Source organism: Balaenoptera physalus (genome assembly GCF_965194825.1).
Source record: "Balaenoptera physalus genome assembly, chromosome: 11".
Taxonomy (NCBI): Eukaryota; Metazoa; Chordata; class Mammalia; order Artiodactyla; family Balaenopteridae; genus Balaenoptera; species Balaenoptera physalus.
In genome coordinates, this window is record NC_138896.1 from 43982574 (window position 1) to 44003260 (window position 20687).

The window sequence follows — 20687 nt, forward strand, 5'->3', positions numbered from 1 at the left end:
AACAGAATGTCTAAGCTTACATTTATAACTTTAAATACTATCAAAGCTTAATATCACAGCTTAGCACCAATATGGATATTTTTATAAGTCCCCTTAAAAGCCCAAGCACCAATAATGGATATTTTTGTAAGCCCCCTTAAAAACCCAAGGAAATTTGACTTATATTCTAATTGGGTTGGGTTATCTGCATGTTTTATTTCTGAGGGCATGTTCTTAGATCCAACTATAAGACCCTCACATTGGCAGGTAAAGATGCAAGAATGAAAATTACAAGTATACACAAAAGTGTCGTCCAAGAGAGTTTGGAGATAATCTTTCTATTTTATAGCTTCTTTCTTCCTCAATTTCAGAGTCCCAAGTCTTCCTGGCCAAGAGAACACTGAATGAATTCATGTTCCCCAGGGTTTGGGTCACATTTCTTATATTTTTATCTTAAGGCTGACAGGCAAATTCAACTTTCCTCAGATTTAAACCATAACATAGAAGTGAGAAACTAACCTATTTCTAACCAATGATTTCTTGTGAGGCCTTTTCCCACAGAAACTCTTCAAAAGATGCTTCATTCTGGTTCTCCCAGTGAAGAGGGAAGTCGAGACGTGGTTGGCCTCTGTGTTGGGGTCATTTATACACAGCCATCTTCAAAAGTAGAAGGAAAATAAATGCTTTGTTGGTTCATTCATCTATGATTGAAATTTTGTATCTGAAGTGAAAGTGCATATTCAGGACTGGTTTTCCTTTGACGATTAAAACTTGGAAATAGAGTCCGATCAATAGGATTCTACAAGTCCCTGAATTCTTAATAGAAATTGTTAGTAACAGGCTGGGATAGGTAATAAAGAGTTCAATTTCCATTAACTTTGACGTTAATATATCAATATATAACAAGATAATTGTTTCAAGTTCCAATGGGTGTGTGTGTGTCGGTATGTCTCTGTGTGTTTGTCTCTGTGTGTGTGTGTGTCTGTGTGTGGGGGGGAGAGAGACAGAGAGACAGAAAGAATGGGAAATATTTGAAAATATTGAAGTTATTTAATATATTTTACTAAAAACTCTAACAATCCCAGTTCCTTAACTTTTCTTAAAGGTCATATTTTTATTCCTCCAGTCATTTTCTTAGCACCCCTCTGAGATTTCTTCAAGTGCTGCATAAGTCCCCGAGTAATAATTCACACAGGAAATTATCAGTGATGACTTGGAGAAGACATCCCACAGTATGCTGCTTGCTTTCAAAAAGAAAAACAATCCTATACTGTTAGCTTCAAAATTCAAACTAATAATCCCTAGACATTTTTTTCTGTCATCATCAGTCATTTATTATCCAACTTGCATTTTTTCCCCAGGTAAATGACTCAGCACTCAGTCTCTTAAATTTTAATTCTGTTTCATTCCAAATGCTTTTTTTTTTAAGATTTTTTGATGTGGACCATTTTTTTTAAGTCTTTATTGAATTTGTTACAATATTGCTTCTGTTTTATGTTTTGGTTTTTTTGGCCCCGAGGCATGTAGGATCTTAGCTCCCCAACCAGGGACCAAACCCTCACCCCTACATTAGAAGGTGAAGTCTTAACAACTGGACCACCAGGGAAGTCCCCCAAATGCTTTTTATAAAGGTCACTTTGACCATATTTAAGAGATATTTCATCATATGCCATTGAAAAAATTAGGATGATGGATGAAATGATGTCTCTGTCTTTCCAGATCTAAAGAGCTTGAACCTCTGTGTCCTCTGTGGGGACAATCACATCATAGTTACAACCATACATTATAACCTGCATTTTTTCCTACTTCCCGTATTCTGTAAATCATAGCTAATTTAATAGACTGTCTTCTAGATTCACCACTTCCTTTTTCAGTGCTCAGTATAAATCTTTCTTTCCTAACCGTCTAGATCCATCATTGGCCTTCGAAGGGAGAGTGTGTGTGTGTACTTAGTGTTTGTGCAGATTTTGCCCCAGAGCCCTGGGAAGCTAATCTTTTCTTGAGGATGTATGTGCCTTCTTTATTAGATGCTCTCTCTAGAACTTGCCATCATAAATTAGGCAATCTGCCTGCATGACGTCCTCTTGTAAGGAACAGGGAGAGAAATCTCTTCCTCACGCTCTGCCGCTGAGGTTTCTCCCTGGCTAAAAGCATACTTGGGAAGCTGCCTGTGGCGGTAAGGGCCAGATGAAGACTTGGCTGGCTGCACACAGCTTCAGAGATACCGTTACTCAAAATTACTTTGCTGGGGCAGAGTCAGTCGTCTGCTAGAATCTGTGTACAGGAGAGATGTGGCTTCCCCCTCAGCCCTTCTGAAAGTTCAAGTTTGAGAATGTCTTGGAGCCTGAATTGGAGAAAGCCACGATGCACCTGCTAAAAATAAGGTTTACAAAAGGTCCAGCCCCACCCTCACCTCAGCTGGTCCCTGAGACGGGAGGCCTGCATAAGACCATCTCTACAGGCTCCCTGCAAAGCTGAACTGTGACGATCCTGGGAGATCTGCTTGGCTCAGCTGAGGGAAAGATCTTCATCCAAGGTCCCCATCTAGTCACTGATGGAGTCTATGTAAGGATGGATGGAAGGTGATAGTTCTAGTCTCCCTAGAATTTTTTTCTGATTTTTTTGAAAAGGAAAAGTTAAGGGGCTCAAGAGTATTTTCAGTAGAGACTAACCCATTAAATAGTTGCTGAGTAAAGGAATGAGATTCTCTAGATGACAACTAGCTTAAAGCCAGGCTAAAATGATTACTGATATCACTTATATGCAGAATCTAAAAAAAAAAAAAAAAGATAACAGATGAACTTATTTACAAAACAGAAACAGACTCACAGACTTAGAAAACAAACTTATGGTTACCAAAGGGGAAAGGTGGTGGGGGGAAGGGATAAATTAGAAGTTTGGGATTGACATATACACACTACTGTGTATAAACTGGGTAATCAACAAGGACCTACTGTATAGCACAGGGAACTCTGCTCAGTATTCTGTAATAACCTATATGGGAAAAGAATCTGAAAAAGAATAGATATATATATGTATGTATAACTGAATCACTTTGCTGTACACCTGAAACTAACACAACATTGTAAATGAACTATACTGCAATAAAAAATTAAAATTTTTTTAAAATGTAGTATATGTATTATATTATGTAGTACATTTTATGTATGATATAATGCGATATACTATGATGTGCTGTAAAACAATAATAATAAAATAAAATGATTAGAGGCAATTAATTCAATGGTCTCATAACACTTTTTAGCCCCAGTCCCTCTAAGACAGGCTGGACCTGGGACCTAAACTTATGGTTACCAAAGGGGAAAGGGGGGAGGGATAAATTAAGAATTTGGGAATAACAGATATACAATACTATGTACAAAATAGATAAGCAACAAAGTCCTACTGTATAGCACAGGAAACTATATTCAATATCCTGTAATAACCTATAATGGAAAATAATCTGAAAAAGAATATATATATCTTTTATTCATGTAACTTACATATATAATGTAACATATATATACACATATATATATATGTGTATATATATATCTGAATCACTTTGCTGTACTCCTGAAACATTGTACATCAACTATACTTCAATAAAAAATAAATTTTAAAAAACTGTACTCTCTAGAACAGGGGTCCCCAACCCCCAGGCCGCGGACCAATACCAGTCCGCGGCCTGTTATGAACCAGGCCACACAGCAGGAGGTGAGCAGTGGGTGAGCGAGTGAGCGAAGCTTCATCTGCCGCTCCCCATCACTCCCCATCGCTCCCCATCGCTCGCATTACCACCTGAACCATCCCCCACCCCCATCCATGGAAAAACTGTCTTCCACGAAACCAGTGCCAAAAATGTTGGGGACCGCTGCTCTAGAACATAAATTAGTTTCACATTAAGGATGGGTAAAAATTAAACTTAAGACTTTGAAGCCTAAAGATCCATTCTCCAACCAAATAACATTAAAATGAGGGTCACTAGGCCCTTGGCATGGGCACAGCTATACACTTTTTAGCTCCCCATGGGAGTGAAACTAACAATGTTTCCCTGGGCAGGCGGCAAGAATATTTGTCAGTTGAAGGAGAAATGGGTGTGAGCAGATTTAGGTGGAATTTGTAAGGCTGATTCTAAAATCAATCATACAAAATACAAGTACATTCATGTAGACAGGCAAAGGAGACCTAACCTAGATTTACATAGACTCAGATGCAAATTCTGATGAATCTTCTATTTCCCTTTCTCCATTAAACACTCCTGTTTACAGTGACTGAGAAGCAGGCAGGTTGTATGAGGTCTCACGACAGAAAGTGTTAAGAGCAGTCAGGGCTGCATTGAAAGGAGAAAGAAAAATTATAAAGCATGTAAAACTTACTCCCCAGCAAATCCATGACCAGCAAGGCTGGACTTGACTAATACTGTTTCATTATTAAATTGAAAATAGTTTAAGGCAGAGTAGTACAGAGATTATATTGCCAAAAGGAAAATCTGTGCAGCTTTTGTATGCTTCCGGTGGGAGTAACACTTAGTTTGAGCTTTCTGGAAAGAAATTCGACATGTATACATCAGGAACCTTAAAATATTCATACCTCTTGACACAGTAATTAGGTTTTTAGGAAAATACCCAAAAGAATAATCAGAAAAGTAGGCAAAAACTTATGTGCAAAGATATCAGTTAAAATATTATTTATAATGGGCAAAAGAATAACAAAGAAACAAACAGAAGCCCCCAAATTGTGGATTGGTTAAACCAGAAGTCAGCAAAGATTTTTCTCAAAAGGCCCAAAAAGTAAATATTTTAGGCTTTGCAGACCCTGCTGTCTCTGTCCCAACTACTTCTCTGTCCTTGTGGCAGGAAAACAGCACAGAAACAGCAAAGAAGTGGGTGTGGCTGGGTCCCCGTAAAACTTAGTAATGAAATGTAAATTCATAGAATTTTCAAATATCAGGAAATATTATTGATTCTTTTCAACAATTTTAAAATGTAAAAACCATTCTTAGCTCAGGGCTTTTACAAAAACAGGTGGCAGGCCAGATTTGCCAACCCTTCAATTAAATTATAAAAATTTTATGTTCAATATTCAATATCAGTCAAAACTACACAATTTGAGAAATGGGGAGAGTAAAGAGGTAAAGAGATGAGAAGGAGGGGAGACTGGAATATAATATGCTAAAAGATTTATAGTAGTTTTTTCTGGATGTAGAGATTATGGATGATAAGGATGATTTTTCTTTTCATCTTATTTTTTATATTTTTGGATTTTTCTACAATAAGTACATGTTATTTTATGATTAAAAATGATATTTTAAGGAGAACTTTTTTGGCTAAGAAGATTCATTTTTCTTCTCATTCTTTAGACATTACTCAGAAACTCTGGACATGCTGAAATTCTTGACAACCTCAGGCTGTTTTTTAAGAATAACTTTTAAACTACACCAGTTTTTTTTCAACAGAAGCTGACAATTCATTTATTTTCAGGGGCATATACCTTTTAAATACTTAGATCGTACCCCCAAAGTAAGACTGTCTCCCTCGCTTTTTCATTTCTCTCCCAGCCACAGACACCCTTCCGCCTCTCCCCAGCAAGTGCACGCAGCCCTCACTCCCCAGCCTGGCATGGTAACATCTCCAACTTCTTCACCTCGCCTGCATCAAGCCCAGCATCTCAGACGCACCCCTCCGACCTCAGAGGCTTGCCATTCAAAGCCCACATGCATGCCCCATTCCCTCACCTCCAGCTCACCTGTTACTGACTCAGTTAACAAGCAACCACTCCCTTGCTGTCAGTACTGTGTTGTGTATACCAGATAACGGCTCACTCTGCAGGACCTCTGGAAATAGCTTTATATTTATTTTAAAAGGAGGTTTGGAATCTTAATATCTTAACTCAATTGAGTAATTAGCTGACAGGCAAATTTCAGGCATCCAAGCCAGCATTCCCCAAGCTTATTTCACAAACACTTGTCCTATGAGATATTGAATGGGAAAAAAATAATCTGTGTTTAGATCATTTTGTGAGATGCTGCGTACAATATTCCATTTCAGAGACTCACAATTTATATATATATGGCTTTGCAAAGTCCAAAAGTAAAGATTCCCATATAACTTTGTTCAACTCATTGTGTCCCAAACTTATTTTCAGCCTCCCTTCCCCCCACCCTACCCCTCACCCTTTGTTTTGATGGGAACACGTAAACATCCGATACATCTAGCAGAAGTTGCACTCCCAAGGAACACTCTTGGGGATATTCTGCCCTGGCCAATAGAAGAGCTGATTTGGAAAGAAGGGATGGGATAATACTCTCTAGGATCCCTCAAGTCATTCTGCATTGGACTGTGATGGTCTCAGACTCTGAATCAGACACATCCTGGCCTGGGGTCCACTGCATCCACCCAGCTGCCTGAGCACTGCTGCCATTTGCATTTATACCAGGCCCCTGAGTGCCTTTAGCTCCCTCCTTCTCCACCTGCTGCTTTTCCTTCCACAATCTCCCACTCAGCACCACATGCGCCATCTCTCTTGTACATTTCCATCATTGCTGAGGGCTCACTCACCAACTGTGTATTTAAATTTAAGGCCCCGTGGCTTTCCTTGGCTGCTGTCAAAAATTAGCATATGTTTTTAGTATTTATGAGACGTACACAGCTGACATTTTTGGAAAATTACACTCCATCTGCAAAAACATATGTATCCAACTGTGGTGAGATTAGATGTTTCTGCATTTATTTTTCTAAGAATTGAGCACATCCAATATACAGTCTTCTCTGAATGCCCCTTATTGTTTCTTTTTTGGCAGTATTTTTCAACTATCCAATCACCAAGGACAGTTATACATGGACCCTTAAGTCAGTTAATAACTTCTTAGAAAAATACGTACTTTCCCCGAAAGCAAGTTTCTACAAAAGACACAGAAGAGACTATTGCTGCTGCTTAGGATAGCTTTCACAAAACAAATTATTTCAGATGGCAAATATTTGCCCATAATAACTAAACTTTAAAGAAATGCTTGGCCAGTTTGGCATTTGTTGGTTTCCAAGCCACAGTGCAATATCCTGGATTCATTCTGGGCATTTTGCATGACATACTTTCTCACATGAACATTTGGATTCTAACCCAGAGTGTAGGCGTGACCCACTACTACCCCACCACACACACAGTGAAATTTGTTCTTTCAAATTCAACAACAGTGAAAAAGAGAGTTGGAACAAATAAGAAGAGGGTTTAACAGAAGCATATTATTCAGGAATCTAGGCTTAAGCTAAATTATTTTTCATCCTCCCTCAAGAAATGACTCTATACCTGGTAGAGTTGTTCTTCTGTAACTATGGACTTAACTCATAAGAAAGTCTTAGGTGAAAATAACTCAATGGAAGTTTGAGGTGCTGTTATATTACGACAGACAAAATGGAATCTCCAGTGAGGATTTTTTAGAAAGTGGAAGCAGAGGTTAATTTTCTTCCCAAAGAAGCCCCTTTTGGGAGTACAACCATGCTTTAAATAATGAAAGCAAGTTTTCAACGTCTATATGAAGTCTTCTGGTTTTTGAAATTTCTTTGCCTTACTTTATAGAAAATAAGGAGTAAACTATAATTCCACCACAAATCCAAAGATGATCCAGTGGTCTGCGAAGCCACACCTCTCAGACCTCACCTCCCGCCCGCTCACTCTGCCTGAGTCATGATGTCACTTACTTGCATAAACCTGAGAGTAAGTGCCTCCTCTCATCTTGTACCATGAACATCTCTCTTGTCTCACCCCAGGCATGGCCCCAATCCAGGAGCTATCATTTTGACCAGGAAGATTCATGGCTGTATTAGTCAGGATAAGCTTGGTGATGCTGCAATAACAAATCGGCCCCCAAATTCTGAAGGGCTTAACTCAACAAAGGATTCTTTCTTGCTCATATGCTATCCTTCTGGAGCACGTTGTCTCTGATCCCTGAGGCAGAGGAAGAGTTTGAACTTGACCCTGCCTCAGCTAGAAGTGACACAGGTCAACCCTCACATGTCATTATCCAGAAATACAAGAGGACTGGGAAAGATCAACTTTACTGTCCTGCAAAATGCAAATATACAAGGAACCATAACTGAATACAACAGACATGAATTTTAATTATTAATGTATCCAGTTCAAACCTAGGCTCTTTCTTACCCTCAGGCTTTCTCTTTTTTTAATTTTTATTGGAGTATAGTTGATTTAAAATGTTAGTTTCTGCTGCACAGCAAAGTGAATCAGTTATACATATACATATATCTGCTCTTTTTTAGACTCTTTTCCCATATAGGTCATTACAGGGTATTGAGAAGAGTTCCCTGTGCTATACAGTAGGTTCTTATTAGTTACCTATTTTATATATAGTAGTGTGTATATGTCAATCCCAATCTCCATATCCAATCTCCTATCCACCTGGTGTATGCGTCCCATCCACTCAATCTTTAGGTCTTGGCTTAGACAGCCTTTCTTCTGAAGATCCTGAGAGAACCCTCCTTCCCTAAACCTAGACCTTCCTCTCTCATTTACTTTTCCCACAAGAATACTAGCTAGCATTTATCATCTACTCTATGCCAGGTACTGTTCTGGGCACTTCCCTTCAAATCCTCACAATAAGCCATTGAAGTGGTATCCTCATCCAAGCTTCCCTTAGAAAACAGCCTGAGCCCAAAATATATATGCTAGCTCTGTATTAGGTGGGCAATGCCAGGGAAGCAGGAGGGTAAGAAGAGGGCAAGGGGGGCAGGGAAGAAGGGAGACATATAAGAGTGACGTTGATACAGAGCTGGCCACGTCTTTGTAACAAGCTGGGTGATTTCAGGAAATCAAGAGATACTCAAGAGAGGCAGAAGAGTACTAATTGCTATATCTCTGAAAAGTCCATCCCAGCTCCAATTAGACCAGAAGCAGCCACTATGCAGGACCCAGGTCTATCGTTGTGGCCACAGCCTGGCTCCATGCCCAGAGGAAGGAGACAAGATGTCACCAGGACAGCTCCAGCTAGAAAGCAAGGTGAAGACATGTGTCTGGTTAATTCAGGTAGTTGTGATTTATTTCCAGTTTTCCGATGAAGACACTGATGCCTAGAAATATAAAACTTTCAACAAGATGACAGAGCTCGAGAGTAACAGGATGCAAACCAGGAAAACTGGTCTCCAAGCATGGAGTCGTCAACCACTGGCCTGCCACAGGAATGTAAACTCCAGAAAAGCAAGGACTGCTTTATCCCAGCACCAATCACAAATATAGAGCCTGACACCGTCGACACTCAATAAACATTTATTGAAAGAATGAATAAGCTTCAAATAAATGGTATTTCAAGAAAGACTAAAGAAATCAATAAGAAAGAGAGATCACATTTTATTTGGGTGTTCTGGAAGGTTCCATGGTAGAAGTGACACCCGAGTCAGCTATTCCAAAGATTTAGAGAAAAGTCTGAAAGTGGCACAAAGGCCATATTTGGAGACTGCAGGTTTCCTGAAATAGAGAACCGAAGGGAGAAATGGGAAATAAGGCTTAAAAAGTACATGGTTATCAAACTCTAGAAGCTTTGCCAACTTCAGGATGGATGCATGCTTAAAGCAGAGAGAAGTTAAGAACTGTGTGTATTTCAAAAGAAAGTCCCACTTGTAGCAATGTCCACAGCCATGGAAACCAAGAACATGCCCCAGAAAGTCCCCAAATCATGGTCCCGTTAAGCCATGTGTTATTCTGTACTCCAGGAACCCGCCATTGTTCATTCTGTTCTAGGCAAAAGTCCATTTTTTTTCTGTTACCCAAGTTTCTATGGCTTGAGATGAAGCTGTGTTCTTGTTTTCTATCAGGAGAAATGGAAAACAGCTGCTTACCATTCTCTTTATAATAAGCTTTATATAATTCAAGCAGTTATTTAAACATTTTCCTGATATTTGATCATTAACCCAGCACATAGCATAAGAGACACTATAAGAAATCAAATGATAACATTAGCTTTATAAAGAGAATCACACACACACACACCCAAAGATTTTTTAAAATCTATAAAGGATAAAAGTATTTTCCTTAATGGGACTATCCCACGGTTTATAATGTTTCCCTTGTGATACATAAAGCATTGTCTTTATGATAAATGAAATCTCTCTGGAATTGATTATAACACACATGGGAAGCAAACAGCTGAAATAAATTTTTATTTAGAAGCATGAACATTCCTGAAAAATCCACAAGTTCCATACTGCTTCCATTTGCATTTGCATTTCCACTTAGTTAATGTCCTCCTGCATCTGTGGAAGCGACATAAATAGGATAAACACAAGTCACCCATCCACCACTCACTCCCGATCCCAGCACTTCCTTCTGACTTAAGCATCTTGACCACCTTGGAAACCATATCCTGGTTTTCCTTCTACCCCTCTGACTGCTTCTTCTCCATCTCCTTGGAATGCTATCCCTTTCCGCCAACTATTAATTGTCAGAACTCCTCCAAGGTCAATTCTAAACCATCTCTTTTCACCCTAGACTGTCTCCCTAGAAGATCTTATTCACAAGGCTCATGGACACATATCTGCTTCAAGACCTGGCCTCTGAAGCACAAGTAACTAGTTGCCAGTGTAACATTTCCATCTCAGTGCCTGTGATATCATGTAGAACTCAACATACCAAAACCTGAATTTGTGATAATGAACCCCCAACCTGCCTTACTCTGGGGTTCTCCTTGTCTCATCCCCATCTCCTTTACTCCCTATACTTAATCTACTCTACTAATCTACTCACCAAGTCCTGTCAATATCATGTCCCAAATATTTCTAATCTATCCACTTCGATCCTTCACCACCACCATGAACCTCATCCAACACTGAAACAGGATGTCGAGTAGGACTTTCGTGTTGCCCAGGAGTCATCAGTGGTTCTTGATGGATCTTTTCCTTTCTCTACACATGGGGAAGGGAAGGTACTTCTCACCAACCAGGGAGGGAGAGACTCTGAAAGAGTTTGGAGGTGCCTTATGAAGAGGAGGCTGGCATCTCGTTTCACAGTGGGTGTCTGCTTCTCACAGAGGTCTCGTCAATTTCCCCACTGTGCTTATTTGAGCAGGAGGAGAAGACAGCTGGAGTAAGATAGGGCTAAGATAGGGTTGGCAATGAAACAGTCTTCAGGCTGCTTGGAAAAATAAGGAATGTGTAGTTCCCTATGGGTCAAGTGGACGTCCCACAACTCCTCATGGGAACCCCAGGCACCAGAGGCTCTGGGGTGGCCTGCCCTGGGCAGACGCTACATGCGGAGTTGGAAGAGGTCGTAGAATCATGCAAGTTCTTCCTGAGGAGTCAGAGTGTGCTTGCTTTTCACACATGAGTCACCAGAGGCTGGTTAGTGTTAGTCCAAGAAAAAGCAGGAGCCAGCATCTCAAGGGCTACATACAACAAAGACACCGTCCTTTCCCTTCTTTCTCCCCACCCCCACCTAGAAAAGGGCCTGACCCAAGGACAGACAAGGAGGCCCCCACCCCACTGCAGGGTAAGACTAAGGTCTAGTTTCAAAACATGTGAAATGCTAGACATGAATGCTAGAGGTATCATAATTCCAAATCTCTTTACTTAAAGAAGACTCTACATCTGATGGTTCCCATATGTGACAGATAACACCATCTTAATTCAGTGAGCAGTAGGCCTATTTTCACCTGTATCATTTAATTAGGTCTCTTTCTGGGTTTCTGCCGGGTGCACAGGGTTGTTTTGTATTTTTTCACTCGACTTGCAGATGACAACATTTTAAGAAACAATCCCCTCAGAGATAGTTTGAAAACATGAAATAAAATGACTGATGCTACCTGGAGTCTTACAGTGAAAGTCTTTTGAAGTAAGAAAATTAAATTCCATCTACCAGTGAGAAGAAAATTAAGCAAATATTACAACTAAAGTTTCATTAAAGGGGGAGGGATAAATTAGGAGTTTGGGATTAACATATACACACTACTATATATAAAATAGATCATCAACAAGGACCTACTGTATGGCACAGGGAACTCTACTCAATATCCTGTAATAACCTAAATGAGAAAAGAATCTGAAAAAGAATGGATATATGTATATGTATAACTGAATCACTTTTCTGTATACCTGAAACTAACACAACATTGTAAATCAACTATAATATTAAATAAAATTAAATTTAATAATTTAAAAAATAAAGTTTCATTAAAGACTAAATTTAATAAGAAAAGCTTAAAGGGATCTTCTCTAGCAGTCACTGAAGACTTTCTCCCAGTGCTTTTAATGGGGCAGTTTGACTCTGGGTAACCAGTAGCCTTTCCAGGCCTGTGGTTTAACAGAGCATCCAACACAATGATGATTTGCAGCTTCATTAATGCTGATGACAAAAGACATAGTGAATTAGTCAATGTTATCTTAGATCATGGTGATGCTTCCCACGAAAAATCAAAGCGAAGTAAAATTCCAAACTCTGTAGAGAGATAGCAACTTCAAAAATGTCATAAACATCTAACATAAAATTAGCAAATGTAAACTTTTTAGAAAGTACTGACCTTCTGGAGCAGGAAATCCGTAAACTTGGCTCACAGACCAAATCCAGGCTGCTGTCTGTGTTTGTAAATAAAGCTTTATTGAACATGGTCCCAAGGATTTATTTACATATTATCTACAGATGGTTTCACACTAAAATAGCGCAATTGAGTAGTTATAACTGACAGAGACTGGATGGCCTTCTATGCCTGGAAGAGTTACTACCTGGCATTTTACAGAAAATGTTTGCTGACTCCTACTCCAGCTGCAGTGCAAAATCTCCAGTTATGCCAAAATGGCTGCTCTCCTTTGAAAGAAAACGTACCTGAGTACCTGAACCTTTTTGGGTAAGGCTCATTTAGACAGATACATAAATACATGCATATATACATAGACACATACATACATACCTAGAAGATAGATACACAGTACACACATACATAGATGATAGATACATATATACACACATGCATATATATATATATATATATATATACATGCACACATACATACATATACACATTCATGCATGCATAGATGATATATGCATGCATCCATACATACATAGAGGAGAGATACATAGATACATACATAGATCATACATACATACACAGATAGAAAGATAGATAGATAGATATGAGGAATTTCTACCCACATGTAACATTTTCTTTTATAGTATCTAAAGGAAATGAATAATAAAGGACAGTGCTTTATTTAACTCATTTTAAGAATCATTTTTATTCCCTAAAGAATGTATTTGATGAAGATTATCTCCATCAAACTATGTCCAAGAAAAGGAAACAATTTCACCATTCTTTTCCTTTGTGAAGTTGACTTTAATAGTTCCTATCGACGCAGTCATGTCTATATACTTTCCATAATATACAGCCAAGGCCTGAATGTATATAGTTACTTTAAAAATCCAGTTAACTTAAGCTTGACTTCAGTCTAAGGAACAGATCGTGAGTGTCCTCTTCAACTTCTCCTACAAATAGGGATCTAGATTACCAATCTTGGTTCTCAATTTGTCACACATCCATACACACAAGATGTTTTATCCTTCATATCTCCTGAAATATAAAGGTGTTCTGAAAGCCTACATTGACATTCAAAATAATAATACTAATAAAAGTCAAAACTGATTGAGTGCTAACAATGGGCTAAGGTGGCAAAAACAATGGGCTAATGTGGCAAAAAACTAGCTTTTCATCAAACCTGCATCCTCCTCGTCCTAAGGACACAGCCTGAGTTCTAGCCAATGGATTGTTCCTGGTCCAGAGAAAACTCTTGTGCATGATCCTTCCTATTTCCCTTTGCACTGATTTGATGGTGATGAGCCCAGCAACCTGGGAAACCACTGCTGAAGAGGGGAGAACTCCCAAACGGAAGAAACCTGGGTTCCCAATCAAAATTTGGAAGAGAGCTCCCTGCCAATCAAGATTCCCTGTTTCAGACTTTACATGAGTGAGAATTTATCCTCTGTGATCTCTGGCCCATTATACATCTGGAGACTTGTTTGTTACCACAACTGGCAAAACTTTAACAGGTATTTTGCTTAATCAAGAGGGTTTTTATTATCACCACTATGTACGTGTCATGTGTATCATATGCACTAGTCATTTCTATTAAGATTGGCACAATAATTTATAAAAATATGCCAATTCATGTAAATACTTTACAACCATGTAGCAGATTTTTTAAATGTCCTGAAACTCCTTGATCTTAGAAATCCACCTACTACTTTTTATCACCTTTTGGGTAAGTCATTTCAGACATTAAATATCCTTGTTAAAACTAGAGAACACTAAATAAGTTCCAGATAAGCACATGGACTACAGCAACGCCAATAATTGTTTGTGAATTCAGATAAGATGTGAAGGTGATGAACAAGGCACGGACTAATATTTATACACCTGACAAGGGAATGATATTGTATTAATTAAACAAAGGCAACAGGGATCCTACTTAAGTGATTTTAAGTGAATTCTCATGTCTTTAAATAATTCTGGTCGAAATGAAAGACCTCTGGAGCATCTTTTATGTGTTGGAGCATGAAAGGATAATATTGTTCAAAGTGGCAATTTCTGTCCACAATCTGGACTTTATTTCACAATTATGGATATTTGGTGTGGCTTAGATTGCAGTTTTCTTTTGTATGTTTTCCATTTGGCAAACACAAAATTAAACGAGCCCCAGCAGTTTTCATCTTCCTTCTCCATTAGCATTCTGACCCCACCATCCTCCCCCAGGGCATTAAGTCCGTATCTCCGTTGATGTGAATAGGCTAGAATCAATGGAATGATGTTTGAAAAACCCTGAAATAACTGCCTGGGGGTTACACTTCATGATCTCAACAAGCATCTGAGCTGACATGGGTCTGTGTAGAAGCCAAAAGGGAACAGGAGGTGTGACAGGAGTGGGTGTTGGAGAGAGAAAGAAAGAAGTCCATTCTTGTAGGTTTATCCCTCCTTGTCCCTTCCTTTCAGGATGTGCTGCCTGCAGAGGAGCCTATAAACTCTGCACCCCATTGTCCCCACAACAGGCCAAACTCCTGATCATGGCCCAGGAGGCTCCCCTCTTCCCATGCCCTTGCCCCCTTCCTCCAAATCTGCACAGTATGAAATTTATACACTGAGCATGCACACCACTTTGTACATTTCACAAGAACAATGAAAAGCACTGTACATTTTACAAGAATCCAGATGAAGAAATTGAGGCTGGGGAATGTCAGGGACTCCCCACATCATGCCAATGCCTGGGGACCAAGTGAACCTCCACAGCCCCCCTAAACACCTGAAGATCTCCGATTCTCTAATCACCTCCTCCCTGGACATAGTAATAGAATCCTCTCATCTCCCAGTCCTTAGACAGGAGAATCAAGTTCTTAGCCCTGAGCCAGGGATTTGTGGCAGTAGAAGGAGGGTGAGGGGGATCCCTGGGCTTGTTGGCAGCAGTGCTGGCTGCTGGCAACTCTGCCTGGGCCCCGGCAGTTGTTGGAATCACCTAGAGCAGCAGCAGGGCCAGGAGTGTCTTTCTCTTAGCCAGGAGGCAGCAGCCACTCCTCTCTGCTGCAGCCCTCAAGAGAACCATTCAGAGCCTGTTGCAAGATTTGATAACTACAGGCTTGTGCAGGAAAAACACTGGAAATACTTACAGATGACTCACAGACCTCAGGTGCAAAATGAAAGCTCTGTTCATTTAATTGCTTTAAAAATCAAATACGGTTCTTTCTCCTATCTCTTAGTTTACACTGGTGAACAATACTGTCTGCAAGCAGGTGGGCTCACAAGAGATGCTAGCAAGAACAAGGGGCAGTGTCTTCCTCTGTCCACCAAGATAGCTTTGTATCTCACTGTCTGAGTCAGGTGAGAATTCTCCCTTTGTCTCTGAGACCACCAACCTCCTTCAATAACCTGAATTCATGTTTAACAGCAATGAAAGGAAACTCAGCCTGATAAATCACTCAATCCCCTCAATGGTTCATCTGGATGTCCCTTCCCTCCTCTTCCCTTCCTTCCCCACCCCCAACCTCTCTCTCCCTGTTTTATACACACACACACACACACACACACACAATGCAGGTGACATACAAATGGTTACCACCTTTCCCTACACTCATTACTTTCCAAATAATGTCTTACTTAACTACCATCCATGAGTTAGTTGTATGTCTTCTATTTACTTAATCACTTTTTCATGGATTCAGTGACTGTTTATTCAGTGTCCAACACACATCAAGCACTCAGCTAGGTCCCCTAATCTCCGTTCCACTTACCTTTCTTATGGGGCTCACTTACAAATGTTCTTTTTAATATGACTCATTCAACAGGTATTGACTAAGCCCCAAACTATCCAGATAAGTTTTAATCAATGGCACAGGACCAGGCTTTTATTATTCTTTTCTTCTTTCCAAGTTTCCCAAAGCTTCTCCAAATGCCTGATATTACTGTGGATTCTTTTACACAATTGAATGCATCTCAGTGTAACTGCCATTTACAGAGCCTCCAAATTTCTGCCATGAACTAAAGTGCTCACTGGAGATGGAAAGCAGATCAGAGACAATCCCTACCCTTGAAGGACTCAGCATTTTAGGAGGTGACTGTAATATGCTGAATGAAACCCAGTCAAAGGCCACGGGTATCTAAGAAAGGAGGATGGTAAACCTTGTGTCTTTCACATTGTGTGACCAGGCCAGGACTTAACACCCATGATCTTGCATATGAGAGACATTTTGTTATCACCATTCAACAAGGGAGAAAACTGAGGCTCAGAGGGGTGAAATAACTCACCCCAGTCTCTCTGACTATAAGGCATATTTCCACCACACCATACTCTCTCTCCTACAATGCTCGTACCTCAGTATCCCTGCCCTCTGTATTCTCTGCAGCTTTCACAGCCCAGGTGTCCCCAGCTGGGAAGACTTCAGACGCAGGACCACAGCCTGTCATGATGGCTCTGACAGAAAGAAAGAAAATGGGAGCCTTTATATGTCTTTGAAGATAGTTACCTTTAAATGGATAACAACAATATCAATTAACACTTATAAAGTTACATTTATACAAAACCATTTCACATTTAATGCACACATGGTAAAAACTATGGGAGGGTACTAAGAAAGATTTTTTTAAATAGTGTAGTAATGAGAAAATTAAGGAAGAAACTTCATCCCCAACCACCACCAATGGGTTCTTCAACCCAAACAAGCACTCATGTTATGTGAGAGCTAGACTTCAAGAATACTTTCAGAGTTTTGTAAAAATAAAATGTCCAATTCTGCTGATTTCTTCCTCATCATAAGCAGTGAATGTTTTGCCATCATTGTACTAAATTATCCATGTCCTCTTTATCCCAGGTAACCTCCTGCTGCTAACCTGGGGCAGCACTTCCAGGACCTGTGAGTTGAGTGACTGCCTCTTGGTTTAAGGTTGAAAAGATAAGAAATGATAGATCAGTATTATTAAGGAAGTTCCCAATCCTTGCACTAATTGAGCACAGACTACATGGAAATGTAATAGGCAAGAACAAATCTGACTCCATATTAGATCTGTTCCTTTTGCTCTAACCTTTGTGCTCTGTTGCCTGTGCTTAGTCATTCTGGCTCTGTACCTTTTGTAAAAGAATGTTGCCTATAGCCTGAAATATACAGGCCAGCCCATTCTCAAGGCTATGACCTTTAAAGGTTTAACACTTTTCCATTCATATATAGATAAAAAGTTGCAGAACGGAGAATAACACTGGTCTTCTCTGACCTGACCTACATGGACAGATGCAAGAACAAAGGATTCCTGCACCAAGAACTTTGCAACAAATAACCACACGCCTCCCTCACCTTACATTTAAAAGTGCTTTGCTGAAACCCTTCGGGGAGCATGGGGTTTTGGGGGCAAAACCACTCATCTCCTTGCGTGGGCCTGAAATAAAACTTACTCTGATCCAAACTCCAACGTTTCAGTTTGTTCAGCCTCACTGTACCTTGGGCATAGGAACTTGCATTCAGTTACAGAAGGCTAAGCAGAGGTGTGAATCAAATGGTGCCCGGCCTTGGGAGATAAAGCCTATAGTGAAATAATTCCCATACCCTAAGAAAAATTTAAGTGTCATAAAAAGATGTGATAAAAATAATCTGGGGATTCAAAAAGGAGAAATATTGAATTCTAGAAACTCTTAGAAAAATCTTCTTCAATATGTTGAATAACATTGCTGTTGTTTTGGGAGATGACGTGTCCAGAGTGGGTTTTTAGGATTGCTATTTTCTAAGTGGTAAGTTTCCATTCTAAATATTTTGTAGATATTCTAAAAGCTCTGGTGTCTTCAAATTATAGTTCCAGGCATATTGAATAAGGAACTACTGATTGAAGCCATACACAAAACTCTGTGTTCCCAGATTAGAGAAACACCTCAGAAATTTTGCTTACCATCAGAATTTTGGTATTATAGGTATCAATGAGGATTTTGTTGGAACCCTGAAGGAAAGATGAAAACAATTGGGAAATTTTAAGCTGGAAAGGGTGAACAATATATAAGTGACTGTTGGGGAATGGTGGTAAATTTTATTTTAAAATAAGATTTCATTTTCTCCTAAATGCATGGTTTTTCCATAATAAGAGAACATGACTTTACAGCAAATATTCCCAGGGAGAAAAGAAGATTGCAAACAAAGGTACAAAGACTAGAGCCATATTTCTATTGTCCTATCATTACAAAACATGTGTGGCCAGAGAGATGAATTATGGATGCCAGATACATGATATAAATGGTTCAAAGTGTGTCCAGCACAACTCATGTTGGGAAAGCTCCTCTGTGGTCAGAATAGCAGGCACAGCATGAAGACATCTGCCAGATGCATTGTTTGTGTCTTAGATTAAATAAACCAGATCCAGACTCTTGTTAGCTTCACAAATTTTCAAGGCTTCCCAAGAAACGTATAGGTTGATTTGAATTATCTTTCAAAGAAGGATATTACCTGGGCCCAAGTTAACTGGATGAACAATTATGTTCCGCCAACAAAAATGATCATTCCTTACTCAGTAATTAAGATTCCTTACCAGCCAAAACCATGGGGCAAACCTACTGAAGGGCCACTGAGTTAATAAACTCTACTTCTTAAAAAATATTTGTCAGTGATTCCCTTCATTAATATGAAAAAATAAGAATCTGCTGTATCCATTTACCAGGCTATATAATAGCCTATTCATGTTTTTTTCCCATGGTTGTTTATTTCCATGGCTTTCTCAGCATAGGTGTACTTTTTTGGATTAATCTTTCTTGTTTAAAACATTTTCAGTGTAGGTCAGAAGAAACTTTGATTACCATTATAAAACATTATGGATCTGCCCCACCAAACCAGCTCTACAAAAAATGCTAGAAGAACTTCTCTAAGTGGGAAACACAAGAAAAGAAAACGACCTATAAAAACAAACCCAAAACAATTAAGAAAATGGAAATAAGAATATACATTTCGATAATTACCTTAAATGTCAATGGATTAAATGCTCCAGACAAAAGACACAGACTGGTTGAATGAATGCAAAAACAAGATCTGTACATATGTGGTCTACAAGAGACCCACTTCAGACCTAGGGACACATACAAACTGAAAGTGAAGGGATTGAAAAAGATATTCCATGCAGTGGAAATCAAAAGAAAGCTGGAGTAGCAATACCCATATCAGACAAAATAGACTTTAAAATAAAGACTATTACAAGAGACAAGGAAGGACACTACATAATGATTAAGGGATCAGTCCAAGAAGAAGTTATAACAATTTTAAATACTTATGCACCCAACATAGGAGCACCTCAACACATAAGGCAAATGCTAACAGCCATAAAAGGGGAAATTTACAGTAACATAATAATAATAGGGGAATTTAACATCCCACTTACACCAATGGAAAGAAATCATCCAAAATGAAAATAAATAAGGAAACACAAGCATGAAATGACACATTCGTCCACACGGACATAACTGATATTTATAGAACATTCCATCCAAAAACAGCATAATACACTTTCTTCTCAAGTTCACACGGAATATTCTCTGGGATAGATCACATCCTGGGTCACAAATCAAGCCTTGGTAAATTTAAGAAAATTGAAATCATATCAAGCACCTTTTCTGACAACAACATTAGAGACTAGATATCAATTACAGGAAAAAAACGGTAAAAAAATTACAAACACATGAAAGCTAAACAATACGTTATTAAACAACCAAGAGATAACTGAAGAAATCAAATAGGAAATCAAAAAATACCTAGAAACAAATGACAATGGAGACACAATGACCCAAAACCTATGGGATGCACCAAAAGCAGTTCGAAGAGGGAATTTTATAGCAATACAATCCTACCTCAAGAAACAAGAAACATCTCAAATAAACAACGTAACCTTAAACCTAAAGCAATTACAGAAAGAAGAACAAAAAACCTCCAAAGTTAGCAGAAGGAAAGAAATCATAAAGATCAGATCAGAAATAAATGAAAAAGAAATAAAGGAAACAATAGCAAAGATCAATAAAACTAAAAGCTGGTTCTTTGAGAAGATAAACAAAATTGATAAACCATTGGCCAGACTCATCAGGAAAAAAGGGAGGAGACTCAAATCAACAGAATTAGAAATGAAAAAGGAGAAGTTACAACTGGCACCGCAGAAATACAAAGGATCATGAGAGATTACTACAAGCAACTATATGCCAATAAAGTGGACAACCTGG